This window comes from Rhinolophus sinicus, linkage group LG10 (genome assembly GCF_036562045.2).
Source record: "Rhinolophus sinicus isolate RSC01 linkage group LG10, ASM3656204v1, whole genome shotgun sequence".
Lineage (NCBI taxonomy): Eukaryota > Metazoa > Chordata > Mammalia > Chiroptera > Rhinolophidae > Rhinolophus > Rhinolophus sinicus.
The window spans coordinates 2,771,804-2,793,886 of NC_133759.1; the positions used below are offsets into that span (position 1 = coordinate 2,771,804).

Here is a 22,083-nt window from a genome sequence, read left to right on the forward strand (position 1 = left end):
ACCTGTGTTTGAGGGTTTTTCTTTTTATGCGCACCCTGTCTCCAAGCGTATTCTGAAAGGAGATTGGTGGCATGGAGTCCCTTGTGTGTCCCAACGTTTGAAATCAGTTTGGCTGGAAAGTCCCACTGCCTCCTCTCAGAGGCTCATGTGGTCTCGTGCTCAGCCTGGAACCCTAACGTCCAGCGGTTCTCCCTCCTGCTGTTCTCCAGTGCAAATCGATCACCATGCGGCTGTCAGAGTGACGTATTGAAAAGTACAAGCACACCATCCTTTTTCTAGCTTAGACCGTGGACATGTCTTCAACAGGATAAAGCCCAAACTTGACGATGCTGTAGAAAGTTTTAGGATGCAGCCTGGCCTCACTCTCCAGCCTCCTTCATTCCACTTTTTTCTTCAGTGACATCAAATCACTTACCACTCTTCCTGACGAACAAGATCAGGGCATAATTTTGTGTATCGTTTGTTACCCTTGCCGCCCAGAACCACCTGTTAGTATCTTTGGCCTTCTCCCCAGTATTTCCTGAGCAGCGTTCATGGTGTGTTGTCCACAGTAGATGCTTGTGTGAGTTTCCTGGCGCCGCTGCAACAACGCACCAAACACCGGGCGGCTTAAGACAGCAGAAGTAATATTCTCCCCCAGTTCTGGAGGCTCGAGTTCCAAAATCAAGGCTCTGACGGGGCCCCCACTCCCTCTGAACCTTTCCTGCCTCTTCCTTCTTCTGGTGTCTCCAGATACAGGCTGTGGGAGCAGAACTCCAGTCTCGGCTCCTGACTCACTTGGCTGTCTCCCGTGTGTGTGTGTGTGTGTGTGTGTGTGTGTGTGTGTGTGTGTGTGTCCAAATTGTCCTCTTCTTATGAGCACACCGCTCAGAGCGGGCTGTCATCAGCCTCACGACCGCATCTGAACCTGATCACATCTGCAAAGACGCTCTTTCCAAATAGGTCACAGTCACGGGTCCCAGGGGTTAGGACGTCACATCTCGTTTTGGAGGACACAATTCAGCCTATCAGAGTGTTCCATCTGTATTTGACAAATGAATGAATGAATGCATGTGTGCTCAGCCATCACTTCTGTGAAATCGGCTCATGTTCCAAAGAGAGGTAATCAGCCAGCCCCATATTAGTGTACTTTGGCCATACTATTTATTGTCCCATCACAATGTATTTGTTGATGTGTTTGTGTCATTAGTGAGACCATGAATTGCTCAACGAAGGGCCGGGCACTATTTATATCCCAGTGCCTAGCGTGGTCCCTGGAAGGGAACAATGGATTCTAATTTAGCTAAATCTCCGCTTTCATCCTGAGTGGGTTATTTTTCTTTTCCCCCTCAAAATTGCATTGCTGTCTGCTCGACCTTTGTGTGATGGCAGCCGAGTGGCCAGGTGGTGAGGTTGCGATATTGACATGTCCAATTCATAGTCTTTTTCTGTGGGAGTTTTTTCCTGTAACCACTTCAGACAATAAAGAATGCTTTTATCATCTGGGGCCAATTCCTCTAACTAGCAATATCCTAAAATACTATCATAATCTGTTTTTTTCCATTCTTTGGAATTAGTTTAAATTGTTGTTTGCAAAGTCTGTTTGTGTTGTATTTAAAATATTTACTGGAAAAGATGTTTGTATTTTTAGCAGTAATTTTTGGAAAAGTTTATGTAAGGGGAACAGTAAACATTTCACATGCTTGAAGCTAGAAAATTTCTAAGGAGATGTCGGAAACTTGCAAATCTGTTACTGTTAGTTACTCTCAGCTAAAAAATGGATGGCTAAGGGCAATTTTCCTCTTTAGAAACAAAAGGGAAACTTACCTCAGCAAATTATTTGTTAAATATTATGTTCTCCTTTCAAAAATGATTTGGGGTGGGTATAACTAAACCCCATACATAGAGTAGTTAAAGATAAATTGAGAATACAAAAAAATTACTTTGCACAGAAAAGAAAATTACAAAAAGAATTTGAGATAAGACGTAGCCACAACTGAGCATTTTCCTGCTGGTAGGTAAAGGAAAGAATAAAATTTATAAAAGTCATACATGTAGCAAATCCAAATACCTCCTTTTTCCTTTCTCCTCGTCGGCTGGCTTGGCATCTTTATTTCAGGAAAAGTGCCTAAGGGAGAATAGCATTTGAGTTTTGAACTAGTTCACCTTAAGTTATGAAGTGACTTCCTACATCAGTTATTACATGCTGCTGGTGGTAATAAATAAATGTTCACTTTGCATGTCATCTCGAATCATTCAAATTCATAAAACCGATCATTATATTAAATGCACGTTAAGTTAAATAGCTTAAATATTTTAAAAATATATAGCTACATTTAAAAATTACTTAGTTGTGACACACTCCATTCTTTTGTTACATGTCTCTTAAAAATGGTTTGGTAACCCAAGGATGTGACTGCTAGTCCGTGGAAGTCATGTCTTTACTAACAGTTTGCAGATCACTTTTAAACATGTTACCTGATTGATGACTTATTTCTATTATTCTCAAGACAAATCATTATCAGCAATTTGAAGAACATTTAAAAGCAAAATTGATATGGAACATTGATGCTACTATGAATTTATTTTTAGAAATCAAAGGAAATATGATTTCTGCGTTGTTTTATTTTGACTATGATGTCAAGATAAATTTTAAAAACATAGTAATACCCTCTTTTATTTTAAGTAGTTGGTTTTTTATTAACTAAGATATTGGGCTAAATTATTACTTGACTAATAAGTGGAAGAAATATTTCAAAACAGAAAAAGCTGAAAAATTGTCAACTTTATTATAAGGATTTTAATGATCATAAACCTGAAAGTAGAGAATTGAATAAATTTCCCGTTTACTTTTATTTCTAAGCTCTGGTCCAAAACTCCAATTTTTAAAGGAGGTTTTCTTGTTCTGTTTTGCAGTTTCTCCTATGAGAGTTGTCACACTGGTTTTAAGGGACATACTCCCATTAGTCTTCATTTTTTCTTACGTTCCACCCATTACAGCTGAACTATAGGTGTCATCAGAAGGCAGAAAACAAAGAGCTGGTCTTTCCAACAGCAATGTGGGAACCAAATTGATTTTAAAATTGCCTTGTGCCACATGAGCTGTGGGGTTCTAGAAGCGTGCCATCAGCTTCCCTGAAAACGTGGCTGAAATAATACTTAGGGTCCATCGGTTCCGGTTTTCGTGTAACAACTTCACTAAGTGTGTTATGATCTTTGGGGATGGCTTTTATTCCAAATTTAGTCAGTAGAGCTATTTTTTAAAATACATGAAATTGAGCAATGTATGTTTTGGAAACCAATTTTCAAAATTTCATCTCTGCAAAAGGTACTTAAAATGCAGAGTTAAATGCTAGGAACATGTTTCGATGAGTGGCAGATTCGTTTGGTTAAAAGTTTCCAGGTGTTATTAGTAGCATAACACACTGTGTCCATGGGGTTCATCTGTCTCATGATGGAGTGTTTGGATGTGAAATGTACAAAAAGCAGGTATATTGTACCTGTTTCCTTTTGCAACAAAAGCATGCCATGCGTAGAGAATGGAAGGCTGAGATTCGAGATGCCATGTTGCACCCAGGAGAACCTGTCTGTGAGTCTGTCTTGCTCTCCTCTCGCCACGCTCTGCAGTTCACCACTCAAGCATGATCTCTGGGCCTCCCTCCCTGGCTTCCCGCCGTGGCCGGCATGGCGTCCGTGTGATCGGAAACCCCTGGTCCGTCTCGTAGGGACTCTCACTACTGACGTCCTGTTCTCAGTCAAGAGCAGGCATCCCCTTCCAGCCATATTCCCGGGGCTCACCAGCTCCCTGTGTTGTTTCCAGAGTGAGTGTTCTCAGCCTCCGGGGCCTTGCCCGCTTGTGTCCTGACTCCCTCTTCTAAAACCAGCAGCCCTGTTCTGCTTTTCTGTCAGCATCGATGGAATTTACCTATTTATTTATTCCTTCATCCTTCCTCTCCCTCCTTTCCTCCTCTCCCTGTTTCCCTCTGTTTCTTTTCTTCCCTTCTATTATGCGCTGCCTCCCTTGATAAAATACACATTCCATGAGGGAACGGCCTTATCTCTGTCCTTCATTAACATGTTTCCATGGTCTAGAAAGGGGAAAATAGACACTTTATAGTGGAGAAATCTGATGGTCCCCACCTGAATCTAGTGATCAAAGTTTCCATAGTCGCTCATGGGACAAATCAGTCTTCTGATAGGTCGCACTGAGAAAGATACAAAAAGTTCACAAAAGAATCTAGTTAAATGAGGAAACACTGTAATTATTCTACAAAACAATTATCCATAATATTAAAACATTTCTAGTACACACACGCACACACACACACACACACACACACACTAAAAAGAAAGATTGAGGAGTTGTTCCACGTCAAATGAGACTAAAGAGACATTAAAATGTGGAGTATGTGATATGAGGTTTGTTCTTGCTCTAAAGGGCTTTATTGTACAATGAGAGAAATCTGAACGAGGTCTCAGGTTAGATAACAGTACTGGATAAATGGGTATTTCCAGATTTTGATAGTTTTATTGTGGTTATATAAGAGAATGTCCTGCTTTAAAGAAATATATATCTATATAGACATACATTAAACTATTTAGAGTTAAATAAATATTATATCTGCAACTACTGTCAATGAGTTCAGAAAAAAACAGTGTGTGTTTAGAGAGAGATAAGAAATGATAGAGAAAATGTACTAAAAGGATAAAATTTGGGCAATCTTGGGGAATTTGAGCGTACAGTAATTCTTTAGACTATTTCCACAACTTTTCTCTAAGCCTGAAATTATGAAAATTATAATTTAAGAAAAATGCATCTAGTCAAACTTTATATCTATATTATGGGAGAACAAACTAGCCACCAATAATCAGTTTCAAATACTGATGCACCCTAAAAAAAACCTTAAATATACTTAAGGAAATACATTGTATAACAGTAATGTTCTGCTTGCTTATAAACTAAATTGATGTGAAAGCCAGAGATTTGTATCTTTCCCATTGAAATCATTGTAGGTAAGGCAGGGAACTTACGGTTTCTGCTTTGAGAGTCACACATATAAGTTCAGTGTCTTCGAGCAGTTCGTGATTGATGAATGACCTACATAGAATTCAAAATTTTTCTTCCCCACTTAACTTCTTTTAATGTAACATGTTTGTAGAATTAGAATAGTTTTATGAAAAAAGATGCTGGACATATAACTGAGACTTCATTAAGCCACTTTAATTTCTAAATAATGATGTTTTATTTATTTCTTGCACTGGGAAACTTTGCTCAGAGAATTGCAAGATGCACGCTTTTAATTGAATGCCTTTTAAATACCATGATCTCCAAAAAGGCATTTCCCTCTTCCAGAAGGTATATTATTCTTTAAGGACATTTTTTTTTCCTTATTTTTTTTTTTTTTTAGGTTACAAAATAAAAGGTGTAGAGCATAATTCATAATGGTTGTGGTTATTATCTGGCCTCAAATTCTAATCACAGGTGTTCTTTACAGATTCTGAATAGCTGGACTATAATATGGGAGCCAGATTTAGTCTGTAATGGGTTCAGTCTTGACCTTCCCTGCCACACTCTCTGTGGGCATCATGCTAACATGATGAAATGACCAGCGTCTGAGGAGTGCCTTTGTTTATGGGGTTGGATACCTGCCACATCTTCAAATATAATACCTAGCATCCAATCCAAAATTACTGAAGCAGGGAAGTGACACAGAGTGCATAATCAGAGTGTGTTAGAGTCGTTTAGTGTAGGCTTATTGTAAGCGCATTTGACTCCTTGTTTCCTGATTAAATCTATGCTAGTTCCTTTTATGACCATTTTTACAATTGCATTATCTCAGTGCTACATGGCTATGAGTCGTTATCAAATTCAATATGTGAAACCATGACAAAACCGAAGAAAAATGGGCAAGCTTGGGTGGTCTGTGAAGAATACAATGAAATTGCTGTCTAAGGTCATGGATCTAGAGAGCAAAACCAAATACGAAACTCAGTTTCCTCGCTTCTGTTCCTGCCCCACACCTGAAAACTCTACCAACATGGCCCCCAAAGAAAATGCGCATCAGAGCAAACTCAGCCTCATTTGGGTGGATGGTACCAGCGAGCTCACACGTGATGCCTTAGTAGACTGAGAAAGACAACTGGCCCCATAGGCATCGTGTTGGATATTCGCAAGACCCCAGCAAGGAGTGACAGCTTGGCACTGCTTCCGCCGTAAGTTAATTGTTGAGAATCTAAGATCACCTGTGATCATACAACGTCGGTAGGTCACTTTATGATGGAGTTTGTACCCCACGAGAGCTAACTGTATGGATTCTGATGACCCACCAGTTTGGAAAAGTGTAGGAAAGCCTCTGGGGTAGGTGCTATCAGTTTGTGGATTAGGTGGGTCAGGTATAGACAACAGCATTAAGTAGCCAGAGCATGATTTTGTTTTCAACTCATTTCAGTCACCATGTTGGTCATTGTAGAGCTCAGATTAGAACTGAATCTTCTCTCAATTGCATCCTGCTAGTCATGACCAGCCCGGAAAAATATTGTTGCCTGACCCCATATTAGATGCTAAATCAAATTCGATGAGACTGTTTCTCAGCCTTCCCAATGCCATTTGACTATCTTGTCCGAGGACAGGTGAGTACCAAGGACGCAAAACCAATTGTCACTTTGTTCCCGTGTGAGGGTTTCTCTTCAGAAAGTCCATAGTCCCTTGTCCCCCGGCAGAGATTTGATGGTTTGAGGTATACTTTGCTTCTGCCCCTTACCCTATGTGACTTCCAACACCTCGTTTGGAAATTTTTTCTGATTCAAACTCAGAAATGTATTGTCTCACAGTTTTCGGGTCTAGAAGGCCAAGATCAAGCGATTGGCAGGGTTGGCTCCTCTCACGGGCCGCGTGGGAGTCGCTCCTGTGCCACTCCTCTCCTTCTGCTGGTTGGCTTCTTATCTGTGGATCTGTGGAGTCCCCTGGGTTGGCGATCTCTCCTTCATTTTCATGTCAGTGTTCTCCCAAATGTCCCCTTTTATAAGGACATCAGTCACACTGGATTAAGGCTTACCCCAGTGGCATTAATTTAAATTTAACTAATTACATCTGCAACAACAGTTTCCAAATCAGATCACATTCTGAGGTTATGGGAGTTAGACATATGAATTTTGTCTAATGAGAATTCAATGTATGAGTTTTTGGAGGGCCAGAATTCAACCCATAAAATTTAGCATCTTTTCACAAACTGTCTTTCCATCTCGTGATAGTGTATGACACAGGCTGATCAGTCAGTCCTTTTGGTACGTGTTTGTTTTTTCATAGACCTACATGAATATTTCTTTTTGTCTAGTCTACCATACTTATATAGGTAGAGAAATATAGATGTCTTAATCAGCAGATGTGTGCTTAATAAAATAATAAATACCTGTGTGTATGGGTCTGCCTAACTGTGTGAGGTTACATAAAGTGAAATAATATTGGACATTTCCAATCACATTGCCTTATTTTTCTATTACTGTCTTTACATAACCTTGGTTCATATGAACTATAAATACCTGTTAAGTATCATCATCATCAAAGCTCACGGAAGATAAATGACACACCTGAAGCAATCAGGTGAAAGACATGGAAGAATCACCATAAACCCACAACGGTGCCCAATGGAAACAATCATCAGTGTGAAGTGAGACCCCAAGTAGGTGTCACCACTGCCACCAACCGTCTCCTCACCATCACTGCTCTCAGATGGGTCCAGGTGTGTCACATGCCATTTATCTGTTTTAATTCTCAGTCACTAGCCTAAGAGAAAGCTACTATTCTCATTTTATAAATAAAATAAAAAGCCAGATTCAGGACTCAAGTTTTGGTCAGTATTACCTACCATTATTCAACCACCAGTCTATCTTAGACTAATGCCCATCAGTGAAAGCTAAATTCTTAGGCATGCCAGTGAACACCAGTGTGCAAAAAGAGTGTCACTTCATGTACAAAGGAAGTGATTTTGACTATTGAGAATGAAAAAAAAAAAAAAAAAAGTCCCAATGGCATAGCATCATCCAACTAGATCAGGGGTGTCCAAACTGCAGCCTGTGGGCCAACTGCGGCCCGCAATCCATTGTTAATTGGCCCGCAGCAAATTGAAAACATATATTTAGTTTACTTAAATAAACCAGGTGAGGCAATATGTATTTCACCTCGAGTGAGTGGCCCAGCTGTTTGTGTATTTTACCACATATGGCCCTTGGTGAAAAACGTTGAAAAAAGTTTGGATACCCCTGAACAAGAATAAAAGGTCCACTAGAGGGTGAGTGGGTAGAACTTAGTGTGTCCAGGTACACTCTGATAACGGGCAGGGACTGGTCCTAGCCAATGGGGAGAGGGCTTCACAGGGGCGCTGTCTCAGACAATGCTGAGGCATGGGCCTACATGGAAAAATCTCTTTTTAATCTGCCCCTAACTCAAAGCCCACTTTAGTAACAGTGAGAACTGAGACTCATGCCAATAAGTACATGAAAAAAGTGCTCAACGTCATACATTATAAGAGAAATGGGAATTGTGTCCCCTCTAAATGGCTAAAGTGAAGGAGATTGACAGCAACACATTTTGGTGAAGACGTGGGACAACCAGAATTCTCATACATCGTGAGTGGTGTGAAATGGTGCAACAACTTGGAAATAGTCGGACAGTTTCATAGAAAGTTAAGATGGATGCGCCTTATGACCTGGCAGTCATGCTCACGTGTAGAGGGATTTATCCAGAAGAATGGAAACATGCCTACAACGAGCCTTGTATGGGAACTGCATTCATCGTTGCCCAAAAACTGGAACTAGCCTCACTGTCTGTGCACAGAAGAATGGCTAAGCAGACGTTCACACAGTGGGATACGATACAGCAACAAAAAATGGTATGTGAATGAACCTAAAACGTGTTCAGTGAACGAGTTCCCACACAGAGGAAGACATACTGTGCGACACCACTGCCGTGGGCAATAGGATAGGCTCCATCCTCTCTAATGTTAGAACTCAGTCCCCTGAGGTCAGGACATTAACGAGGAAGGGAATCAGGAACCTTGTGTAGCTGTGAAAATGTTCTGTCTCGTGACAGGGCGATGGATTGGATGGGACACCTCAGACCTGTGCAGTTTGCTATATGGAAAGCATTCCTCAGTAAAAATAGCCTTTCAAAGCATCAGTGCTCACAGACCAAGGGGAGCCCGTGCGCTGAAGAAACTGCATTGTGTGGGTTACGTGTGTCCGTGGGAGTGAGCACAAAACAGGCACACACGGCCCCTGCATGGTGGCTGTCCCCACGGAGCTGCCTCAGGTATGACGGAGGAGACACACAGTACACCTGCAGCTGAAATGTTTTCTCAGAAATCCTGTGAAAGGCCCTTTTTTTAGAAACAGCAGAGTGACATCCACCCATTTTTGTGGCTAGAGTGCCCTGCAAATTGAGTTACTTGCCCACGCCCCCAACCTCCTGCATCCCATGTCCCCTGGACATCCTGACGCTCCAGATGCTCGTTTAAAATGATGCAGTTATACTCTGGTTTCTCTTCAGATTGTATAAATCTTTTGCCTTTTAAAATGACACAGTTATCCCTTCGAATCTCCTGCGCTCAGAGAGAGAACTCCCGTGGTGCTGCAGCAAATCCAGCTTGTGCCAAGGCGTTACTAATTTTAAAACTCAAGTGTTATGTCTGGGATTTTATTTTTTAATTTTTTTTATTAACCTCTCCCAGAACTTTTCTGTGCTGTCATCCATACATCAGAGGATTATGAAAGAAGAGTCAATGTGGCTGTTTCCTTCTAAGGCTGTAATTTGGCTCCATGAATTATTAATTATTAGACCGGTATGGCCTCAGCCCCTCCTGACCCACTATCAATTTGACAGGCTCACCTTGTGGAAGGAGCTGCAGTCACGTAGTTCTTACCACTTAGGGCTCTGTGCTGTGTTAAACGGATTTAGAATATTCAAGCCACGAAACTACTGAAATAAAACCCGAAGTAGAGAAGGTTTTTGTTAGTTTGGTTTTTTGTTTGTTTGTTTGTTTGTTTTTCTGCGAGTGGATTTGAAACTCAGTGGGAGGGAGCAGGTGTGGATTGCATTCAGGGTTTTCATTGTTGGGAAGGACGGAGCTGTTTCATAGATGCACAAGCAGATAGCAGGATGGGCAAATGACTGCTTGGCGAGAACTGTTTGAAAGTAAAGCTTTGGAACCTCTGACATCTCTGCTGCTGTTAAGGAGGAAATAAATAATTCACCAAAGAGCGAAGTTGTGCGAAAGTTAAGTTCCGTATTTGTTGAAAGCAGACATCTGACATAGTAAGTACATTATTTTTCATATGCGAATTATAGCCCTTCAAGAGAAGCAGGGACCAAGGATGTATGACCCCTTTTGTTTCTGGCTGGGATACTTAGCTTTAATACTTGATGAAGCTCCCCGTCTTCCTTGGTTCGTTCTCTCTTTAATATGTAATGTCATTTTATTTCAAAACTTGATGTAGAAAAATATATGAGCTTAAGTTCTGTTTCTTTTTGTGAACACCAGATTAGTCTCATTTTATGTGCAGGATTTTTTTTTTTGGGGGGTAATTTCTGAATATTTCATAAGTGTGCTCGCCACATAGGCACACATCTGACTCTGTCAAATTCAGACAGTGTTCTTAACCAATAGTGCAAATACCACACTGCTCAACGTGATAACTTAAGGAAGGAAATTACACCAAAGCTCTGATTTTGAATTGGTGGTTTTATCAATATAAATGTAAGTAAGGTAGACATATATGTTGTCGTCAGCTATGCTAAAATAAATGTGTTAGGTTTCACTAACTTAGCCATTCTAGGAGATTTTTTTAGAAATAAATTATTTTGCTAAATCTCTGCAAACTCTCATATATTAACAGAAATTTCAATAGCTTTATTACTTTGAGCACACTGCAGTCAGTGGTCCTAGGTCTATTTGACCTAAATTAAAAAAGATTACATTTTTACAAAATAATTCTAAGGTGTTGGAAACTAGAGAGGAAATTCATTCTATCAAAATGGCTAAGTGTGAAAATGACTTGGGAGCTAAAAATAACTTGATTATGCCCTGTTGCTTCTGTATAGCCACTTTGAACAAATTGACAAGCTAAAATTTTGTATGAATCCTGTATGACATTAAAGTATTCAGAATAGAGATGATTTTCATTGTTAGGCCCAAGAGGCCAAGGAGTGACAAGTGGTACTTCAAAGATAAATGACAGTGCATCAAAATTCTGAAAACTCCTATAATTTTAAATATCCTTGAATAATAGCATACATAACCAAAGGGTTCCTGAAAGAAAGAGATTATGCCACCTAATTGTGGGATGTACTGAAACAAAACAATGACATTTTTACTGTAGGGTCTAATCATTCATTTTTAAAAGATATTTTAAGTAAATTGTCTCAGGTTGCACCATTAGGGGAAATTATGCATCAGAGTGACAATTACATGAAGTTGCTTCATGGGTGCTGTTTTAGACCCCTTTACACAGTTGGCCAACAGCTATCCGTAAAAAAAAATAATATTCTCCTGACTTTATTTTCCGTGGGAGAAATTGATCCCTCCTGGTGCCACTGAGGGGGACCCGTAGCAGTAGGTTTCCTGTGGGCAGGCTCGATGAGATTGTGTTGAGCATACTGTGCTTTGGTTCAATATTAAATCAAAACTCTCTTTATAACTAAAGCATTTCCAAGATCCATTTTCAGGCCCATCCCTGGTGGGCATCGTGATACCAGATCTTGAGAGTCCCAGACACTCATAGAGATGAAATGGGATCTGAACTTGACCACAGTCATTCTCCTTTCGGTTTTGCTGAGGCAACTTGACCCCTCCCTCCCATTTTACCAGAGATTTGGATTATATATTTGGATTTTCAGTGAAACTGTAGAAGGTAGGGGTCAGGCTTTTTCCAGGGTTGATTTGTTTGACGGATCTTAAGTTTTAAATTTGTCCAATGAGGATGCTAAGTTTACACTCCATAAGAATTTAGGGACAGAGCATTTTGGAAACAAAAACAATACGCAGAGCATATCCTCTGGTCTAACCCGGCGTTATATAAGAATGAGCTAGTGCAGGCTTTGGTTGGAGCCCCGGATCTGTGTCAGCTTTTCAAGGATGACTTCCTCTTCTGGTTTGCCCTTACCTGGGTTCCTCTGGAGGGGCAGTTAGTCTGCAGATTTCCCGTGGCCGTGTTCCCCAAGGTGAGTGTTTTAAGCCTCCCCCTTGCTGTGCGTCGCCTGGTGTCTTCATTAAAGTCTCGTTTCACTCATGTAATGTTCGCGCCATTGTAACTCTGTGACCACAGTTTCAGGACCGTTCTCGTGTAATGGGTGATGGCTTTTATCATGTGGGACATCTGATGATCCGCTTGTGATTTCAGGCGCTAGTGGGACAGCTGTTTGGAAAACAATCTGTCTACCTTCTAGCTGTTACAGTTACATAAACTCTCTGAGCTTCTGCTTTTCTCTATTTTTAACGAAGATACTAATACTACCTAGTGCATCAGATTACTGAGAGAATGAAATGAGACAACGCATGTAGAATACTTAGTATTTGCCTTGCGTATAGTAAGTGCTCAATAGCTCTATGGCTGCATTCACTTATTACATCTCAAGAGCTTACACTTTTCCAAAACTCACTGCAATTAATTCTACTTTGGAGGAATAATGGATCTGGTCTGTTACATGGATGGTAAGCGAATGACCATGAATCTTATTTAAATATATATTTATTTTTAATGAAGAGAAAAAAAATCGAACAGTTTTTGTCATTACCAGTTCACCACAATGTCATGCTGTGGTAGAAATCTACTTGTAAAGAGTAACCTCCCCAGTTTTCTTCACACAGAATCAATAAGTGTGAGTGATTTTACTAGTTATGAACTATACCAAGGAGAAGTGTGACTGTACATCACGTAACGTAATTTAATGTGGCAGACACACTGAGACTCGTTACGATGTTAGGTTTTTCCCAGGAGATGTTTAGATAACTGAGTGCTGCAGGTTGGAAGTCAGTCCTGTAAGGATTTCCTGGCTCTCTGCCTCCAGTAAAGCAGCACCTTCTAGCATCTTCTCTCCTTCCAGACTGAAATCCTTGAAAGAAGTTTCCTGCTGAGCACCACCATAAAATAATATCCCTCTTACTTTAAACATTTCTACTATAACAGCATCAGAATCTTGGTCTTATTTTGACATTTCCTCAATGTTTTCATCCTACCTTTTTTGCCCCCCTTAAACTTCATGACAAGGTTTTAGCACCATGTGGATACCCTTGAACCTTCTCCTGCCACCTGGTGCGGGTTTGTGTTTTTATAGCTAAGTAGGGAAATGAGTAGTGAGCTCAGCTTCCTAACGCTACCTCAGTAAGTCGAATAAATACATACATATAAAGTGTAAATGTACTAGTAAGTTGATGTTTCCAAAATATTACTAAGTACTAATATTTTCTACATGACTATGTCTTAGTGATGGTACAAAAATCATGACTATTACAATTTTTAAAATGAAATATTTGATGACACTTTGTGTCTGTAAACAAAGAAACTGACTTTGCCATTGTATTGTTCCCAGTTTCCCAATGATTGCTTCGAAATGATTTGGATTCTGATGAACATAATAGGAGAAACACTGCCCCATACCCCAAATCTCTATTTCTAAGTGAATGTATATGTACCCCTTTCGCCAGTTTTAACCCCTTTTGGGGAGCGTTATTATAGTTCTCATCCAGGATTCTTCCGGGATGGGTGTGAGGTGTCAAGAAACTAGCACAGAATGTAGCACCTAAATAATCGTTGTAATTGTTGCTACTCTTTCCATATTTGAGGGATAAAAACATCAAATCTTAAAATGGAAATAATCTGGCTATTCTCACTTTGATGAGCCTGTATGTAGAGTTAGTGGATTCTCCAAATTGCCAAAATCACAACCAAGAATTGCTCCTGAGTAGACTTTGGCGAGTCTCCCAGTTGCTTCACGGGGAGCTCATACTTTTGATTGGAAGCGGACCCCAGAGGTCATGTCCTGCCTCACACAGGTGGGGACATGGTTCCCAAGACGCCGTTCAAGGTCCTGGCGCTGTTGGTGGTCAGCCCAGTGCGGGAACCAGGGCTCCTGGCTTCCTGGGGACTGTCCTTTGCATTGTGCCGTCTTTCCTCTGAGTCGCATCGATAACCTGTCCCCTGGTGGCTGTCAGAAGTCTTGCAGACATCTGTGGATAGCACAGCGCAGCAGCTATTTTGGAGCGTCTCCCCTGAAGTTAAGGCAACAGAGAGAGTTTTCACTTGAACATGCTTTGGGGTGTAAATTATTTCACTACTTAGAACTTCTTGTTTTTTTCCTGTAAATTAATACATTTCAGGTATTTTGGGTTTTCTCAAGTGGGCTGAAGGATGGAGACAATTCAAGGGAAGGGAGTAAACAAGAAAAATAAAGAATTATTTCATTCTCATTCAGAATGAACAATATACCTGCTTTGATATTTTGTTCATTTTGTTTTTTCGGGGGGATCCCCAATCCATTGCTTCTGTAGCTGGTAACACTTTGCTCTTCAAACAGGCTGAGACTTTGCAGAGGTTCAAACTCACCCCCTGAGTATGGCTGTTTGTTTACCATGGTGCGTTGCCCTGTAAAAGTTCACCAAACACTCTAGAGATGGAATATTTTAATCCTACAAAAGCACTTTTGTTTACTGGCAAAATCGCACATGGATTTTGATTATTTCTCAGTGGAGATGGCCTGGGAATTTGAAATCCATTAGCGCTCCTCTCGGGGCAAGTCCATCTGCTGCCTCTCGTCTAATAAATCAGCCGGACGGAGATGAGGTCTGTGACCTTGGAGCTGGACTTGGCCGCCTGGGCACTTTGGCGTCCACACACCGATCAGGACAGCGGGCTTTGGGAACTGCCGCTGGGACAGCTCACCCTCCATTCGGGGTGCAGCTGAATTTAGTGGGGCTGTATCGGGTCCCACACGTAATCTGGACTGACCTCTCTTAGCATTTCTGCCCCACAGATTCTCCCATTTGAGTTTAGGGGTGGCCTGAGGAACTGACCAAATGGCGATTGTCCCTCAGTCACCCTGAAGATTCAGGCTCAGAAGGTTCAGATCCAGGCCTCTTCGATTGTTCCCCCCCCCAAGCAAGCCTCTCAAACTATATTATATCCACTACTTTCTTGTAAAATAAAGTGATAGCAATTCCCACCTTCTTTGAAGTTCAGGGTGTTTTTCAGGAATTGATGTACCCAAGATTGAAAGTTCTTTAAGTGGTTGGTACCCTATGCGGGATGATTGTATTTTCAATAGTTCCTTCTGTATCTTCTCTTTTGGATGAAGGAGTGTAGTCGTGTGCTTGGGCTGTTGTCACAAAGTACCACACACTGGGGGCTTACACAACATAAATGTGTTGTCTCCCAGTTCTGGAGATTAGAATCTGAGGTCAACATGCCTGCAGGGCTGGTTCCTTTGGAGAGCTGTTGGGGACAATCTGTTCCAGGCTTTGCTTCTGGCTTCTGGTACTTTGCTGTCAGTCTTTGGTGTGCCTGGGTGTGCAGAAGCTGTGGCCTGATTGCTGCCTTCATCTTCACATGGCAGTGTGTGTGTGTGTGTGTGTGTGTGTGTGTGTGTGTGGTTGTCTGTCTCCAAATTTCATCTTTTTGAGAGGACATCAGCCATATATGATTAGGTATCCACCCTACTCCAGTATGAACACAGTTTAACTACTTACATTTACAATGACCCTGTTTGCAAATATTTCACATCCTGAGATACTGGAAGTTAGGGCTTTAACATATGAATTGTGTGTGGGGGGGCATGATTCAACTATAGCAAGGAACATGGGATTTTTATTTATTTATTCTCACTTCGTATTCTTTTCGCTGATCTGAAACTTTGGGATTACTGTAATGGGATTACTGTAATGTTCTTCTGAATCTTTCCATTCCTCCATTCTTACTCTATAAGTGACAAAGCATATCCAAATATATTCAATTTACAACCTCAAAGTAGGGGACTATACAGTGCGATAAGCCTTATAATGAGTAATTGTGAATCAATCTTAGCAAATTAACAGTTAGGTAACTTGCTCACCAACCGTCATTTTTAGTCAGTTTCTGAGTGCCTGGATTAGATGTCGCCTGGATTACGTTCTACAGACATTATAAATTCAAGTATTGAATTGCTCTCCTCTATCATCACATTGCTCTTTCGACAGTGGGTGTAGGTAGGTCTGTGACCTGTGGCACTCTATAGTAGACCGGCAAGGACAGATGGTGCATATAGTTCTGTCTCAATGTCCTTGACGTCAAATGCCTCTCATTCCCGTTACCTGTCAACCGTAGTCATCATGTGTGAAGCTCAGCAGTTGATAGACTAGGAGGAGAATTGTTCCGTTTCTCTAAATCATTTTTCTTGTGCAGAAACCTTCTGTATTTGTCTCTTATTGCTTCTCTAACAAATTAGCATAGACATAGCAACTTAAAATAATTCCCTAGATGCACTAGATGTTTGCTTTATAGAGTTCGTCTCAGCCTCAGAGACGTCTGTGAGTCCTTAAGCGCGTCAAAGAGAACCAGGCCCATATTTTCCTCCCGCCTCTGTTTTTCTTTTCTTCTTCTTCTTGTTTTTTTTTTTTTTTTAAATTGACTTCTCATTTCTTTATTCCTTCCTGATGTGTGGATCCTACCAGATTACAAACCAGCTTCAGGACAGGGCAGGAGATTGTTTCAGGAGTGAAAGCACTGCGACGAAACATCTGGTTAATTATTAGGCTGACTGCAGGTTCCTGGCTTTGTTTACTGAGCGGGCATAGAAGCAGTAAGGCTCCAGGAGCCAGCAGCACATTTCTCACCTACACCTTGGCATTTCAATACCATCCTCAGGGGCTCCAGGGCCCATTCCAGGGAGAGCAGGGGAACTACAGGATGAGCCTGGAGTATCTTTGGCACCAAAAAAGTAGGAAGTGTTCTAAAAGGACGGGGTTGTGTGACAGGACACAGGTGCCAACATCAAAGAGCTAGAAAATTAGAGCAACCCGATACATAACTGTAATATTGAATTAAATAAATATTCACAGGCCCATAGATAGATAGATGATAGATAGATAGACAGATGAAAAGAAAAAGGGAGGGAGGGAGGGAGGGAGGGAGGGAGGGAGGGAGGGAGGGAGGGAGGGAGGAGAGAAGACAACTCTTCATTATGGAAGAATTCCAACTAATGTACACAGTATGAGAACATGGAACATTATCATTAGAAAACATGCTGATAATTGGTTCAGGCAAGACCCAGTGATGGATGCTGAAACTAGTGGATACAATTTTGAGGAACAACAAACTTTTCTTACTCTCAAAGCACCCCCCGCCCCCACCAAGTGTTTATTGACTCCAAAGAGGAGAATTGTGACTTCCCACTGGGAAAGCCTGACCCAGGGGATCCTGGTCAGCGTCACTCGTGCTGCCGTTATGTCACACACCCCTGACGTGTTGCAGAGAAGGGCTCATCATTTCTGTTTTATTTTTGAGAAAAATACACAACCACAATCTGATGATGAGAACATCTCAGACACGCACAAGTTGAGGGAGACTCTGAATTGAGGAACCTACTGTCACCCCAACCATGAAGCATGACAGCTTACCAGTCCTCTCCCTCTTGTCATCAGGTCATGGCACGGGAGAGGAACCCTAGTGGCGACAGTGGAAAATCGGAGTCAGGTTCTTACTTTGTTTCTTGTTTTCATTGTGGCGTAATGGTTATGCAGGTTAATACTAGGGAAGCTGGGTGAAGAGTGTACGGGAATGTTCCATTCTCTTTTTTCCACTTTTGTATTCATATATATATATATATAAAATGTTATATGTGTATATACCGGGGGTGCCAAAATAATGTACACATTCTAAGAGGTGCTGTCTATGTATTACTTTTCAAAGTTGAATTGAATCACATAGCAATGTGCAGTATGATGTTTGCTCAAAAGATGGCGTTAATCAAATGAATGCTAACGTCATTCATTGTATTACAATTTTAATAGTTTTCTTTCTTTCTTAAAATGTGTATACATTTTTTTTGCACCCTCTGTGTGTGTGTGTGTGTGTGTGTGTGTGTGTGTGTGTGTATTTTAAGTCTGGTTTTCCCATTAATAGGTTTGTAATACTGGACAACTCACATAACCCCAGTGAGCTTCCCTTGTCTTATCTGTAAAGAAGGCGGGACAGTGCAGACTGTCACAGACAAAGCATGTGACTGACATGTAACTTAGCCTGCTAATGAGAAGCCGTGGCTCTGAAGTCCTACAGAGGAGATGTCCATCCTGGTTCTGTCACTTAGGACCGTGTGGCCCTGCATAACTTAAGTTTATAAAGCCTCGGTTTCCCTATTTTTAGGGCCTATAGGCTTACTGTGAATTTTACATATGGTACAAAAGGGATACACTTTCCAGAGCCTTTGACTCACAAGCTTGCTATTATTATTACATATTTATGAATAAAATCCTCATCAAATTAGTCGATTCTAATTATCTGTTGACTTCAGTGCAACTTTTTTTAAAAATTGAGGTAAAATATATGTTACATAAAATTTACCATTTTAACCCTTTTTGAGTATACATTTCAGTGACATTATGTTTACAATGTTATGCAACCATCACCATGATCTATTGCCCACCCTTTTTTCTCACCCCAGAGAGAAACTGTGTAACCCCATCCCCCCTCACCCCCAGCTCCTGGGAATCTCTGATCTACTCTGTCTCTGTAAATTAGCCTGTTCTACAGAGTATACATAAATGGTATCTCATAATATTTGCTGTCTTGTTTTTCTGTTCTGTACAGGTTTTTACTTGAATCTCAGTTGAGTAGCTATCGTTCTAAAAATATTTTCTCTACTTATATGGTTTGCATGATCAGGAAAATATTTTGTAATGTGTTGTTTAAAAAAAGCAAATGAACGAATATCTGTCAATCCAATTTAATAACAAAAGATTCTGCCAAGAAGTTATATGTGAAAATGTTCACCACATATAACTTATGAATTACAACAAAATCTTAACCTTAAATGCCCAATGATAGGTGGATGATTAAATTAAAATGGGAGGAATTGCAAAAAAAAAAAAGAAAAAAATGCTGCCTAATGACTTCTGGATAGTAGAAAAACAAGACAAATTTTATTTTCTGTTTTATTTTCCGTAGTTTTTATTTTAAAGAAGTATTACTTTTCCTAAGAGAAATATCTAGAAATAAGAACAAATTTGTATTTAGTCAATTGATCGATACTTTTATAAATGCAAGTTGTATTGCCCATATCTGAGCTAAAATGTTCAAACTACTACCCAGACTGGTATTAGTCTATAAGTTACTCAGGAATTGAGAAGTAAATCTGTAAATGCTTATGTCAGAAGGTAGACCAAAAATGAGGAGAAACAAATCTGACTCCAGAGTATCTCACAATAGATTCTAGTATCTCATATTAGAATTTATTTGCATAAATCAGATACTAAAATTAAGCATCTGCAATATGTAATGCACGTGCGCAGTTCATGTGCTGTTATTAGAAGCTGGCAGTAATGAATAGGTTTCCATACTAAGGTAACAGGTATGTTTGCATCTGGAGAGAGAGACCATAAAGGAGGATGTTATTTTCCCTGGTGACCTGTTTAACTTGAAACAAAGAGGGAAAAAACTGAGATTAATCAGTTGTCAAGTAGCTTCTGAGAAACACGGATATATATAAAGATTCATGCTGAGATCTGACATACTTTTACGGTTTTCTTTTTTTTTTTCCTTGCAAATCCATTTTATACACCACTTGATCTATGGATCAACCAAGATGTGATAACTTTTAGAACATAACTGCCGTAAATCTATCTCACTATATGGAAGAATGTTTTAAAACATAGAAAAAATCATAAAACAAGTATAAAGAACATGGGAGTGGAATTTGGGCGATGTGTCTATATTTTAGTAGTCTTCATTTCACGCGTCATTTGGCCTCCTTTGTTGGGCTTGCTCCCTCATCTGTCATATGGGCTGATACTTTGAGGGCATGAGAAGGTGGGGGCTGTGTGACATGTTGAAACTGATTATCCACATCCATCAGAATGTCACATTTAATGTCTGACGTATAACAAACAAATGCAGTCCTGTAAAGTTGTACCATCACTGCCAGAAAATGTCTTCCTTTAAGAAGAGCCAGTATTTCAAAAGTGGATAAATTAAATGATTAACCACCATATATGGTAAATCTTCACTTTACGAATTAATCCCTAGGTGATGCATCTCAATTGCTGACTACCATACCACGAATAACGTGTGTGCTATGTATACAGTGTGTGTTATCTGTGCACTTCGACCTACATGATAAATGTTTGTCACATATTTGCTTAAAAGAACTTTTTTTTTCCATGGCAGTTCAAAAATATTATAATGGTCATTCTTTGAAAAAATCGATTAGGGAACAAGTATCTGAAACCAGTAGCACTTACTTTTTGTTTTGTTTTCATTCTCATCATAAGTAACTTTGCCGTCCACTCTATCACCAAATAGACACTTTCTGTACAGTCTCTGGTTTGGACTCGGGCATTTCTGTGTTGATATCCTCAGAGTTTCATGTCCCTTGAGAACAATTACAAAGGTTCACAAGGTTGTTTTTATTTTGCTTTCTCCGGGTGCCTTTTAAATGAGCCCTCCAGTAAACAACAGATGAAGCTTTCTTGTTGGAATCCTGGCTGCCGCCTTCCATCGTTTATTATGAATACATCTGGGAAATGATTTATAAATTAAATATTAGGAAAATGCACTTTAGGGAAAAAAAAAGTAGTGAGAGGTGTCATTTATAATTCTCATGTAGGGAAAGTCACGCCAGCAATTTCTAATGGAAGGCAGGGAGGGTCACTCTTAGGAGGTTAAGTCACAGTGTTTGTAACAGAACCAGGGTCGGGACGTCTTCACAGCGTCTGCTTGGGCATGTAGTGCGTTTGAACACATCATGAAAGCAGAGGTTCCCAATGTTTCCCTCAGAGTGGCCCTTTAGAAAAGTGAGAAATAATAAAAGACAAAAGTGACCTGTCAGGACACGTCCTCTCATCCCTCCCCGGGGCAAACATAAAGTGTTTACAAGTACTTCTAAGTGGAAAGAGCTTCCTCATAGAGTAGAGTGTGACAACACTAGGTGTCAGTGTCAACGTGGGTTTGAGCTAGAGCAGGTTTTAGAGGCCATGTGACAACTCTTTTCTCAGCTGTACAGATGGGGACCAGCCTGGTTAGGACTTACCCAAGGTCTCATAACGTTTGAAACATTAAGCTTTGGAGGTCAATTGGAAGGCTTACTTTGAGATTTCTTTTTGCCCGTATGTGGCCGATTTTGTACAATGGGGCTCTGCTGCCCTGCTGGTCAGGTTATGACATCCATGCGCTAGGACAGTGTCTCTCACATCTGCATCATTAATGGAAGATGAACCATAGCTGTTTATAACCCAGAATTAAGGGGAGCACAGAGCTTTGGGATCATGTTCCAAAACGTCACAAATTCTGGGGAATTAGAGCACACTTATCTTGTATATTTTATTTAATAAAAAACACCTGTTTCTTTTTTGTTATTTTTTTTATTAAAGTATAGCTAACATACAGTATCATAGTTTCAGGTGTTCACACAGTGACTCGACACCTATGTACCTCACAAATGATCCCCACGGGGAGTCTAGGAACCATCTGCCGCCACAGAAAGTTATTACAGTATCATTGACTGCGTTCGCATGTCATATGTTACATCCCTGCGACTTATTTATTTTATAGCCAGAGCTTGTACCTGTCGATCCCCGTCACCTTTTTTGCCCAACCCCACCACCACCCTCCCCTCTGTCAACCATCGGTTTGTTCTCTGTATCTGTGGTCTGTTTCTGTTTCGGTTTTTTGTTCATTTGTTTTGTTTTTTAGATTCCACATATAAATGAAATCATACATTATGTATCTTCCTCTGTCTGACTTATTTCACTTAGCATAATACCCTCTAGGTCCATCCATGTTGTTGCACATGGTAAGATTTCATTCTTTTTTATGGCAGAGTAATAGTCCATTGTGTTAATGTACCACCTCTTCTTTATCCAGTCGTCT

General features: G+C 40.4%; 1 protein-coding gene across 8 annotated transcripts in view; it reads left to right on the plus strand.

The window, feature by feature from the left end:
• CNTN4 (contactin 4) overlaps positions 1-22,083 on the plus strand; it is a 769,828-nt gene that overhangs the window by 230,545 nt on the left and 517,200 nt on the right. Inside the window, exon 1 of one of the 8 annotated variants that reach the window (XM_074312217.1) lies at positions 10,270-10,288. The exons of the other annotated variants lie outside the window; for them this stretch is intronic. The gene's annotated coding sequence lies outside the window, so the exon portion shown is untranslated. Of the gene's footprint in view, positions 1-10,269; positions 10,289-22,083 lie in introns of those variants that run through there. 8 annotated transcript variants of the gene reach the window in all.